Below are 11011 nucleotides of genomic sequence, written 5' to 3'. Positions count from 1 at the left end.
GAATTCTACTTGCATATCCTGGGCAGAAAAGCATGCAGTAGCTATCAGACCAGAGAAAAGGCCTTGAGAGGAGTAAATTCCTCTCCCTTGATTGTTCTACCTTGGAGGAACTGAGAACTTACAGGTTCCCAGAGTATACCCTCCTTTTGACAAAAGACTCAAAAGTGAAATAACTGACTGGGATAATGCCAAAAAAGGGGGGAAAAGTAAGGCAACAGAAGGTTACATTCTTGGAGAACAGGTATTTTCTTCCATCCTTTCATATGAGGAAGAACAATGCATACCATGAGGGAAAGACATAAAAGTCAACACTTCTGCATCCAAAACCTCCAAAATAAATATGCAATGGTCTCAAGCCATGGGAGAGCTCAAAAAGGATTTTAAAAATCAAGTAAGAGAGGTGAAGGAAAAATTGGAAAGAGAAATGAGAGTGAAGGAAGAAAATCTTGAAAAACAAGTCAACAGTTTATTAAAGAAGACCCAAAAAAATTGCTAAAGAAAATAACCTTTAAAAATAAACTAACTCAAATGTGAAAAGAGGCCCAAAAACCCAATGAGGAGAAGAATGTTTTAAAAAGGAGAATTAGTCAAATGGAAAAGGAGGTTGAAAATCTCACTGAACAAAATAGTTCTTTAAAAGTTAGAATGGAGGTGTTTGTGCTCTACTGCTGACCTTCAATCTCCTCCGGAGTCACTGCCCATTACCGATGAGCCATGACGACGCGGAAATTCTTCATCGGGGGCAACTGGAAGATGAATGGGGACAAGAAGTGTCTGGGGGAGCTCATCACCTCCATCAATGGGGCCAAGGTGCCCGCCAACACCGAAGTGGTATGTGGAGTCCCTGCTATCTACCTTGACTTTGCTCGTCAGAAATTGGATGCAAAAATTGGTGTAGCTGCTCAGAACTGCTACAAAGTGGCCAAGGGTGTATTTACTGGGGAGATAAGCCCTGCCATGATTAAGGACTGTGGGGCCAGCTGGGTGATCCTGGGACACTCTGAAAGGAGACATGTCTTTGGGGAGTCAGATGAGCTCATTGGGCAGAAGGTAGCCCATGCTCTGTCAGAAGGCCTAGGAGTGTTTGCCTGTATTGGTGAGAAGTTGGATGAGAGGGAAGCTGGAATCACTGAGAAGGTTGTGTTTGACCAGACCAAGGTCATTGCAGATAACGTGAAGGACTGGTGCAAAGTCATCCTAGCCTATGAACCAGTCTGGGCTATTGGTACTGGCAAGACAGCTACTCCCCAGCAGGCCCAAGAGGTACATGACAAGCTTCAATGCTGGCTTAAGACCCATGTCTCAGAACCTGTATCACAATCTACTAGGATCATTTATGGAGGCTCTGTAACAGGGGCCAACTGTAAGGATCTGGCAGCCCAGCCTGATGTGGATGGCTTCCTGGTGGGTGGAGCTTCCCTTAAGCCTGAATTCCTGGACATCATCCAAGCCAAAAACTGAGCCCTTCGTGTGGCCCTGCAACTCCCTTACATGCAGAGCTGGGACAAGACTGAACAAGAATGGCTTACCCCTCCCCCTCCCACGTGATTGTGATGCTGATTCCCCTCCCCCCATGCTCCAATTCAAGCTACATCTTCCTCCACCATGTAGATTGTGTGCCCCAGTTCTCAGCTCCTCAGCCCTTCCTCCAGTGGACCAGGCTTTTCCCTATTTACTGTAAATTTGAGGGAAGCAAAAAAAAAAAGTTAGAATGGAGCAGATGGAAGCTAATGAATTTATGAGAAACCAAGAAATTACAAAACAAAACCAGAAGAATGAAAAAATTGAAGACAATGTGAAATATCTCATTGGAAAAACAGCTGACCTGGAAAACAGGTCCAGGAGAGACAATTTAAAAATTATGGGAATACCTGAAAGTCATGATGAAAAAAGCTAGACATCCTGAAATTAACAAGAAAAACTGCCCTGATATTCTAGAACCAGAAAATAAAATAAATATTGAAAGAATCTACCAATCACCTCCTGAAAGAGATCTGAAAAGAAAAACTCCTAGGAATATTGTAGCCAAATTTCAGAGCTCCTAGGTCAAGGAGAAATTATTGTAAGCAGCCAGAAAGATACAATTCGAGTATTGTGGAAACACAATCAGGATAACACAAGATCTAGCAGCTTCTACATTAAGGGATAGAAAGGCTTGGAATATGATACTCCAGAAGTCACAGTAACTAGGATTTAATCCAAGTATCTCCTACCCAGAAAAACTAAGTATCATACTTCAGGGGAAAAAATGGATGTTCAATGAAATAGAGGACTTTCAAGCATTCTTGATGAAAAGACCAGACCTGAATAGAAAATTTGACTTTCAAACACAGGAATCAAGAGAAGCGTGAAAAGGTAAACAAGAAAGAGAAATCATAAGGGACTTACTACAGCTGAACTGTTTACATTCCTACATAGAAGGTAATATTTGTAACTCTTGAAACTTTTGTCAGTATCTGAGTAGTTGGAGGGATTACACACACACACACAGAGACAGAGAGCACAGGGTGAATTGAATAGGATGGGATCATATCTTAAAAAAATGAAATTAAGGGGTGAGAGAGAAATATATTGGGAGAAGACAGGGAGAAATGGAATGGGGCAAATTATCTCTCATAAAAGAGGCAAGAAAAAGCTTTATCAATGGAGGGGAAAAGGGTGGATGTGAGAGGGAAAAAGTGAAGCTTACTCTCATCCCATCTGGCTTACGGGGGGAATAACATACACATTCAATTTGGTATAAAATCTATCTTATACTATAGGAAATTAGAGGAGAAGGGGATAAGTGGGCTATGGGGAGGATAATAGAAGGGAGGGACAAGGTCAAAAGAGAATAGAATAAACGGGGGGTAGGATAGGATGGAGTGAAATATAGTTAGTCTTTCACAACATGACTATTATGAAGTCTTTAGCAAAGCTACACATGTATAGCCTATATTGAATTTTTTGCCTTCTCAGTGGAAATGGGTGGGGAGAAAGGAAGGGAGAGGAGTTGGAACTCAAAGTCTGAGGAATGCATATTGAGAATTATTTTTGCATGCAAATGGAAAATAAGAAATACAAGTAATGGGGTATAGAAATCTGTCTTGCCCTACAAGAAAAGAGAGAAGATGGGGATAAGGGAATAGAGGGGTGTGATAGAAGGATGGGCACATTGGGGGAAGAGGTAATCAGAATGCACAGTGTTTTGGTGTGGGGGAGGGGATAGATAGGGAGAAAATTTGTAACTCAAAATCGTGTGCAAATGAATGTTAAAAACCAAAAATAAACAAATAAATTTTAAAAAACCAACTGAGATCCCTCAAATTTATTTTTTCCAGGACACATGTTAAAAAGATTTTCAATCTACCTATCTGAAACTAAAGTCCACAATTTGCCACTAATTCTGTATTAATTCTGCCCTTATTCAAGAACTAAGACCGCAAACCAAGTTCCCTGACTCTAAAGGTGATTTTCCCCCTACAAAACTATCTGAATTAACATGTATTAATGATATTGTATATGTTCTGATAAAGGAAATTAATTTAAAGATTCAACTTCCAAATGGGCAGGGAGGCCTCTTGCCACTGTAAAATTCAAATATAACACAGAAGACAACAACTTGGTGAATAAAAAGCTAACCAACTAGGAGTCATACATTCAATCCCTTAGTACAGCACTAAAATCAGGTATACTATCAGGATGCATGGTACAAGAAACAGAAATCTACTAACAATGCAAAAACCCTTGTCTATTGATTACACCATTTCTAACCTCCTGTCCACTTTACCATGCCAATTTCTGAACTAAATGACTAAAGAACTCAAACATCCATTGTCAGAAAAGGGCTCACCAGAAGCCAGAAAGAGAATTTGAAGATTAGATCATACCCAGGAGGAAAATTTTAAAGGAACTAGAAACCCAGCCTAGAAAATAAAAGGGCAGAGGATGTTCTGTTGTTAAGAGTAAACTCCAGCCTACAGTTAGACATATAGTGAAAAACTTCTTTTTTACTTTCCCAGAATTTGTTGAACTCTGGCATAAACTTAAGAATCTCCTCTTTTTATTTATTTTAATAGTTTGGCATTCCATATCATTTTATATCTTACAAAATGCTTTCTTCCCAAAAGATCTATTATCATCTCTATTTAGAAAGATAGGTGTGTAGTAGGAAAAAGAAATCCAGATATTGATAAAAGACCTAGATTTGGAATCAGGGTACCTAGGTTTGAATCCCCATCTTACTGCTTGATTCCTATATCATCTTGGAGAAATTACTTTGGATTGCAAGGTCTGCAATGCAATGTGGAAATTGAGCTGGTTAATCTCTTAAATTTCCTTCCATCTTAAAATTTTTTGAGAATATAAGGAAACTGAGCATCAGCAATTTTATGTGACTTTCTCAAGGTCATACACTTAAGTAAGGGATAAAGCCAAAGCATGAACAAAGGTCTTTGGAATCTGAATATTTGAATGTTTTTATTACAGCATGTTGCCTCTCTCTTAACATGTATGTATTGAACCTACATATATAGGTATATATGCATTGCTTATATGTACATATATAAAACAAGATCTTGATAACATTTGAGGTCCAGGGAAAATATAATTGTCAGTCACCCAGTTCCATCCCCACTCCTCCTTGATTGCTACCAGTAGACTCATACCTCAGAAAAATAACATTCAATCATTCTCTCACTAGATCCCTTCCTCCACCTTTCTTTTGCGAGGCTTCTCTTCTATGCCTACACAAGAGGTCATGATTTAAACACAATTTAATAAGATTGGTAAAGTCATAGGAAAAGTAAAATGATTTATCACATATAACATAGTACATCCAGTGCAAGATCTAAGCCTTACAAAGATTACTTTGAAGCTGGAGTCTTTCATCCTTCTCTTCATTATCCTAGACACAGTAACAAGGACTAAAAAATAGTAATCAGAAATTTAATGACTTTCAAAAGACCTACCATCTCCATGTGAAATAGAAATTAAATGTTGGCAGTTAAGTCACTATCACTGGGTTAGAGAGCCCTGTCAAAACTTTCCTTATTCCCATGATCTCATTTGGATGGTCAAACAGGTACACAAGCTCACACTTCAAGATACCAGGAACTCGTTTGTCATGAAACTGGAATATTACTGAGGCTCTGTTCTTATTAAGACTAGCATTAGAGACAAACTGCCATAGGGAGACAGCAAACTGTTACCAAAACAATACTGATGTCAGGGATGAGGTGCAGATGAACTTTAAGTACCATTCTGCCTCAATTTAACTGCGTGTTTTATAATAAAAAAATTCCTGCAGTCTTACATTTCATGTCATCTCCCTCTACCTTCCCTATTCTAGGGGGCAAGTAGGCACAGGCTATGTCATCAGTTCAGAATATTGGTGGCAAAGTAGGAAACAGAGACAGAGATAAAACCAAGGACACTGAGAGACAGGAACAGAATCAGAAAGATTAAGATGGAGAGAGACAGACAGAGACAAAGAGGTTTATATATCCACCTCCATATGTAGATGTATTCTCTTCTGATACAACAATGCAAACTTCTTGAAGGCAGTGGTTGTTTTACATTTTTTCCTTGCATCTCTAGCCACTAAGTTCCTGCATGTAATAAACAATTAACAAATACTTGGGTTATTAATATCATTATTGTTGTTGATTGTTTTCCTCCTGTTATATTGATCCATAAAAGTCTTTTTTAGATTTCTCAATAATTTTTAATGTCACTGACATTCCATTTCATTCATATATATATACATATATATATGTGTGTGTGTGTGTGTGTGTGTATCTATGTATTAGATGTAGATACATATGACAGAAACAGAGAGGCAAAGAGGTACAGAGTTTGTTGTGGATAAATATATTTTAGTGGCAGTGTGGTATAACATTTGGAGGGTTAGTCTTGGAGTCTTGGACTTAAGCTTTAATTCTGCTTCTGGCATACATTATAGATTATCGATATGACTAAATTACTCCTCTGATCTCTCTGCCCCCAAGCAACTAAGATTACAATTTATAGGTGAGTTGTCAATCACATTGCGAGTAGATATTTCTATATAGGGAATCCCTCACTGATGAAATCTCCTCTGACCAATGCATCTGGAACGTAGTCTCTCTTTTGTCTTTTTTTGTTCTGAGAGCCTATTAAAGTGTTTGGTACATATTATGTGCTTAACAAGTTTGTATTGACATAGGTAGATAGATAGATAGATAGATAGATAGATAGATAGATAGATAGATAGATAGAGATGTACCTCCTATATGTCATCACACATACATACCTGTATCAGTAAGGATCCCGACCTACATAGGAGGGCCTGATATACAGGTTCTTAGATCTGCTTTTCTAAAAGGAAAGCAACTTTTGAGAGGTCAACAGTCACTTTAATCAAACACATATCTCATTCATTTAGTTCAGGTGAAAATTCAGCACCCTGAATTCCAGAGAAAATACAGAGAAATAAATATCAACAGACAGGGCTTCCAGCTGTCTATCCATGAGCAATACATGCATAGCTACCAGGCTTTCATATGGGCTTTCAAAGCCAGGGGCTCCTCAACGACTTCCCAGAGTCTCATATGGCACACAAACCTTCTTCCAAAAACTAAGTTCCAAAGTAAAACCTCACCTCAGAGTATTTATACACTTATCAGAGACGGAGGGCATCACAACCCTTGAAAACCAGTGCTCCATTAGAAATTAACAAAAGATGTGGGCTTCTCCTAATCAAGTTTCCCTTAATGGGCAAGTCCGTCTAATTAACATTACAATACCATGTATCCATGTGATTTGATGTGTGCACATGCACATATGTGTATATGTGTGCACATCTCTCTGATATATGTGTGTGTGTGTATACACATACATTCCATATATAAACAATACATGTACTGGTATTTTTATCAGAGTAGGATACTCCTAATATAAAAATTCCCACCACTACTGAGATAAAAAACTCATCCATAACTTATAGTCTTATCCAGCCACTTGGGACTCTGAATGGTTAAGTGACTCGCCCACAATGACAGAGAATATGATCAGAGGGCTTTCCTTGAACTGGAAGGCTCCTTCTGTCCCTGTGATTTGTTGAAAGCCCACCTGGTTCCATCGTCTCGGGAGGTCTAGGGCCTGGACTTCAGAGGGAGCTCTGTGCACAGGGAAATTCTAAGGTGACGGCACGAAAGCAGGAATGAGAAATCTGAGTGGGTATTGGCAAAATCCTGAGGCCACCATGTGGTCTGCATTAAGTCCCTTAGTCAGAGCGGCACCGGTGTAAGAAGGAGCAGCCATCATCTGCTCCCAGTGCTCTGCCTTTGGCAGGAAGTCAGACACATACCATTATTTTAACAGAGTTTTTTGGTAAGTTGAGCTAAATCCCTATTCCTGGTTTGTTGTTCTGGATAGCATTGTATTTTTTGCATGTAATAATTATAGGCTAATGCAGTAATTAGAGGCTTCTAGGTAATTTTTATTATGTATTTTTTTTGCATAGCAACTGCTCTGATAAAGTTTTTAAAATGATACAAATTACATTGAAAATAATGAGTTGTTTTTGGGAAACCATGAAAAGGGAGATTAGACAAACAAGTGAGAACAGTGTGTGTTTAAATGAAATGTTTTAAAAGCAAATGAAAATATTTTGCAACCCACTTCCCCCTCCCCCTCATAAAAGAAAAAGATGCTGTAGTATATTATCACTTTTTTCTTAGTCATTACACAAATTCCTGTTTGACATATAAAAATAGTTACAACCTGTCTAGAATCTATATTTCCAAGATTATTACTCTACTTCATACACTCTCCTGTCCAGCCAAATGGGTCTTCTTGGGAGTTCTCACCCATGGCATGGCATTTCCCATCTCCATGCCTTTGCATAGCTCATTCCTGCTCACCTTCAACTCTTAGAATCCATAATTTCCTTCAGAGCTAAGCTCCAGGGCCATTTTCTGCATGAGGCCTTAAGGATGCCAACAATTGTTAGTTCTCTCCTCCCAAATTACATTCAATTCATTGTGGACATATTTTGAATGAACATACATATGCTATCTCCTCAATAAGCTTTTGTGAAAACAAGAACTATTTCATATTTTTCCTTTTCTTTATATTTTTCCCTGCATGAAACACAAAGTAGAAGGCCATTGAGTACTTTATTGATGGATTTGGGAGAAGGTTCACACTAGTGAAAAGTCTGCTGGATTTAAGATCAGCAGGCTTTGAGAGGCTGGTCTTGACATCTTTACTATCTCTAGATATCTGCCTGTAGAAAAGTCAGTGAATTTCTCTAGACCTCAGACAGCGAGAATGACAACACCTTTGCTCTGGACCTCAAACAGCATCTTTGAGGAAAGTCCTGTGAAATTGTAAAACGTTACAGAAATGTTGCTGATTTGGATGATGCTATTTGAAGGCATATGTATATATGTGTGTGTACATATGTATATGTACATCTGTGTGCATAGAAGTGTGTGTATAGAACTATGTATATGTATGAGTATACGTATCTGCATGCATGTGTATTTATGCATGTATATATGTAAGCACACGTCCGTATGCACATTTACACACATAAAAAGGCTCAAGATGAAGAAAGTCTGTATGTGTGTGTGTATGTGTGTATGTATGTGTGTGTGTGTATGTGTGTGTGTGTGTGTGTGTGTGTGTGTGTGTGTGTGCATCCTTGGGTTTTTTCTCAGTATTCATTGAATATTCATCGTCAGTAGCACATGTACTCTCCTGCTTCTCCCTTCTCTAAAAATAAGTAATACCATAATAAAGTAGCTTAAGATCTAGTCCAGGGGTGGAGAACCTGCAGCATCAAGGCTACATATGGCCTTCTAGGCCCTCAAGTGTGGCTTTTTGACCGAACCCAAACTTCACAGAACAAATCTCCTTAACAAAAGGATATGTTCTGTAAAACTTGGACTCAGTCAGAAGGCCTCACCCAAGGACTTAGAAGGCCATTATGTGGCCTCAAGTTCACAGGTTCCCTGCCTCTGATCTAGTCCAAGTTGGTGCTGCCTAAAAGACAGATAAAGAGAAAGATAACCAGGAGTCTATTAGTAAATATTTAGGTAAGGAGTTGGGGGAGGAGGGTGGGAAGTATGTAATACATACCTTTAAATTTAATCTGCTTTATTTGCATTTTCTCCATTATTTTTTTAAGTCTAGAATCTAGACTGTCCATTAAACAATAAATTGATTTGTATTATGGTTTCTACTATTTGCCAATTTCTGAGATATAAAGGCTTGCACTGAAAGTTTACCAACGGAATCTTACCCAAGCCAATATGAGTCTTGTTCTAGCACACCCCTGACTGATAATGCATTTTTATAACACTTTTAAAATTTACACAGTTCTCATTCATATTGCGTAATTGGAAATCACAGAAATGCTTTGAGGCAGACAAGGCAGCATATGGATCATTGATCTCTTCCTTTACTGGTGGAGAAAAAGGAGATCCAGAGAGGTTAAATGTCTTGCTCAAAGTCACACAACTAGTAAATTACAGGGTTGAAATAGTGCTGTGCATGTGTTACTGTGAAGCAAGTTGCTGAGTTTATTCTCATTATTCTAAGGCCACAGCTTATCTATACACCTTGGATTCTGTTGGGGATGGAAGCTCAATTCCAGGTGGACAGTCTCGGGCGGGTAAAGGTGGGAACTTCTAAATCTTAGAGTTCTCACGAGACCCCCCAGGAAACAACTGGGAATCGAGGTGAACCGAGCTATCTCGTGTATTTCCGCCTCTTCCCGTGAGAAACCTGATGGGAGAGAGCTCTCCCCGCCCTCGAGATTGTCCCAGATCTGGGCACACTATTGTTATCTAACAGCATGGTATTCAGATGCAAACTATGCTGCTGGAGGGTTTAAGTAGGATCAGGAAAGCCTGAAAGTTCTCTTGGGCAGAGGGGCGCGGAGCGGTGAGGACAACAAGGCTCCGCTTTCCCTCTTTCTTCTCTCCCCTCTCTCTCTCTCCCCACTTATACTTCTACTTCCAATCTCTTATTGTAAGATCTTTGCCTCCTTGGGAGATTCTTCGCTCCCTCCTAAGGAAGAATTCCCCTGCACTTGTAACTAGACCCTGAAATAAAGCTCAACCCTTGTTCGACTCTGGAATGTCCTTTCTCTCATACGAGCATCCGGTTTGGCCAACCGAAGACCTCGGGATAGAGGTAAGAAGACTCGGGTAGCCCTCAGGCCTCTAGGCCTGGCAGGATTCGTTTAAACACTTGTCCCCAGAATCACCTCCCTCTTCCTTCTTCTGAGTCCAAAGTCATTTAATTTCCTTAGCAACAAGAGTCTTGCAATAATTGCCTCAGTTTACCACATTCTAAGGAGAGCTTTCCTCAGAAACATCAGGTATGTTGTCACTAATGAATGTGGTAGTAAGCCATTGGTATTATGAGAAAGCTGGTGGGAAGGATTTAGGTGTGGGCAAGTGGGAATGTACTCTGATCACTTTTTAATTTGTGATAGAATATTTGGAATATTATTTTAAAAATAGATGCCTCAAATTTCTCAATCCATAAAAAATAATAATAGCTATAAATCCTATGAATGATATTTGAGATTTTTAATGCTTGGGCAAGGTCTTTAAAAAGTGAATCAATATCCATGTAGTCATTATTAAGTCCAAAATCTCTGTCTCAAAAGCCCTCTCCCCCTGAAATGGGTAGTGATCACTCTCTGTTATTACCTTATTTCAGCACTTCAGAAATCATGATACAATTACTATTAGTTAGCAAGGATAGTCAAGTTCAGGTTCCTTGGGAGGCTCAGGGAACTTGAAATTCATGAATTCTGAGGGTCAGACAACAGAATCAGTCAATCAATAACTATAAATTAAGTAGTTACTACACTAACCCCTGGAAGGGGGTGGAGTGTGCAGGAGGAAGGAGCTAGTGGCTCAGACAGGAACAGAAAAGCTTCTACAAGGGAGTGTCAGGCAGTGACAGCCCCAAGAAGTGGATCAGAGGTTCACTCAGTTCAGAAAAAAAATTCAGATTAACAAAGCAAACA

The 11011-nt window shown here is 39.2% G+C and overlaps 1 pseudogene; it reads left to right on the top strand.

Annotated features, from left to right (window-relative positions):
- The first annotated feature begins 655 nt into the window (after positions 1 to 655).
- Positions 656 to 1699, top strand: LOC140520378 (triosephosphate isomerase pseudogene; annotated as a pseudogene).
- Positions 1700 to 11011: the final 9312 nt, after the last annotated feature.

Source organism: Notamacropus eugenii, chromosome 1 (assembly GCF_028372415.1).
Source record: "Notamacropus eugenii isolate mMacEug1 chromosome 1, mMacEug1.pri_v2, whole genome shotgun sequence".
Lineage (NCBI taxonomy): Eukaryota > Metazoa > Chordata > Mammalia > Diprotodontia > Macropodidae > Notamacropus > Notamacropus eugenii.
This window is presented reverse-complemented; position numbering and strand designations above follow the sequence as displayed.